Source organism: Marmota marmota, unplaced genomic scaffold (assembly GCF_001458135.2).
Source record: "Marmota marmota marmota unplaced genomic scaffold, marMar, whole genome shotgun sequence".
NCBI lineage: Eukaryota > Metazoa > Chordata > Mammalia > Rodentia > Sciuridae > Marmota > Marmota marmota.
The window spans coordinates 2,044,108-2,046,399 of NW_025999969.1; the positions used below are offsets into that span (position 1 = coordinate 2,044,108).

Below are 2,292 nucleotides of genomic sequence, written 5' to 3' on the forward strand. Positions count from 1 at the left end.
TATATATATATATATATATATATATATATATATATATATGGCATGGGGCATTGAATCCCAGGGCGCATAACCCCTGAGCCACATAGTTGCTTAGAGCCTCACTAAGTTGCTGAGGCTGGCTTTGAACTTGCAATTCTCCTGCCTCAGCCCTCAAGCAGCTGTGATTACAGGTATGCACTGCCACTTTCAGCCCAGATTTTGGTTCCTAAATACCATCTCCACTAAAAGAAACCAGGGTTTCCTGGAGAAAGAGTTGACTCCCAGGCTGGGGCAGGGAAAGTGCAAGGTGATCCTAAGACAGTCTGTGTGCCCAAAAGGAAGGAAGTGCTTCAGAGAATGATGAAAACATTCCATAGGTATAGAATCACTTCACACCCATTAGGACGACAGGTGTTGGTGAGGATGTGGAGAAATTGGAACCCTGGTGCAGTACCGGTGGGACCAGAAAATGATGCAACAGTCATGGGAAATTGGATGACAGCATGTCAAAAATAGAATTACCACATGGGCCAGACATTCCACTTTGAATATCCAAAATAATTCAAAGCAGGCACCAGCATCCATCAATAATTGAATGGGTAAACAAAGCATGGTCGATACATATAATGGAATAATACGCAGCCTTAAAAATGAAGGAAATTCTGTCACATGCTACAATATCAATAAATCTTGAGGATACTATACTAAGTGAAATAAGCCAGTCACAAAAAGACAAATACTGTATTGATTCCTCTTATGTGAGCTATCTACTATTGTCCAATTCATAGAAAGAGAAATAATAGTATTTACTAGGGGCTGGGAAGAGTAAGGAAAGGGGAGTTGTTTAATGAGTACAGAATTATTGCTTTGCAAAATGAAAAAAATCTAGAGATCTGTCTCATGACAACATGAATACACTAACTACTGAACAGTACACCAAAAATTGATTAAAATGATAAACTTGGCCAGGTACAATGGCACACACCTATAATCCCAGCTACTTGGGAGGCCAAGACAGGAGGATCATAAGTTCAATGCCAACCTCAGCAACTTAGTAAGATTGTCTCAAAACAAAGCATAAAAAGGGCTGGGGAGAGAGATGAAAAGATGGTTTAATATATGCAAATCAATAAATGTAATTCATCACATAAATAGAACTATGAACAAAAATCACTTGATCATCTAAATAGATGCAGAGAAAGCTTTTGAGAAAATTCAACACCCATTCATGATAAAAACATTGAAAAAACTAGAAATAGTAGGAACCTACCTCAACACCATAAATGACACACACACACACACACACACACACACACACGTCAATTTCATAGTAAATGGGGGGAAAAATGAAAGTGTTTCCTTTAAAATCTGGAACAAGACAAGATGTCCACTCTTTCCACTTATATTAATATAGTACTAAAAATTCTAGCCAGAGCAATTAGGCAAGAGAAAAAAATAAAAGTAACAAAAATAGAAAATGAAGAAGTCAAATTATCCCTATTTGCAGATGATACAATCCTATACCTAGAAGATCCAAAAGACTGCTAGAGCTAATAAACAATTCAGCAAAGTAGCAGGTTACAAAATCAACATGCAAAAATCAATAGCTGAGCTGGGCACAGTGGCGCATGCCTGTAATTCCAGCATTCGGGAAGCTGAGACAGGAGGATCCCAAGTTCAAAGCCAGCCTCAGCAACAGCAAGGCACTAAGCAACTCAGTGAGGCCCTGTCTAAGTAAAATACAAAATAGGGCTGGGATGTGGCTCAGTGGCCAAGTGTGCCTGAGTTCAACCTCCGGTACCAAATAAATAAATAAATAAATGGCTGGGAAGTAGCTCAGTGGTAGAGCACTTGCCTAGCACATGTGAGGCACTGGGTTCTGCTGGGGTTACCAGCACCCTGACAGAGCAGATTTCTGCTTTGAGGGAAAATAAAAAGTCTGAAAATAATAAGGAACAGAAGATAATAGACATAAAATAGTTTTTTAAAAGCTGGGTGCCTGGTGGGTCTTCCAGCCCCCATAGGAACAGGAACTGAACAAAGAAAAAGGTCCAAATTTTTTATTTAAGGGAAATACATCAAAAGGTTTCACTGTGGCAAGCTTCTTGAGAAAAACAGGATAAAGATGTGAAAAGCAACTTGTTTGGAGCCAGGGAGGTTACACTCACCCCCCACCCCCCACTGGGGGCTGCATTTGAACATAGGTAAGGTAAGGTGTCAGCTGTAATCTGAACAATCGGCAACAGGTAGATTCATACCAGGAGTTCTCAGAAAAGCAACCTCCACACACACAGCCCACCCCACACCCGCCAC

At 40.2% G+C, this 2,292-nt stretch overlaps 1 protein-coding gene across 2 annotated transcripts in view; it reads right to left on the reverse strand.

Annotated features, from left to right (window-relative positions):
• The window catches only part of Liph (lipase H), a 45,480-nt gene that overhangs the window by 4,955 nt on the left and 38,233 nt on the right, over nucleotides 1-2,292 (reverse strand). The window lies entirely within an intron of this gene.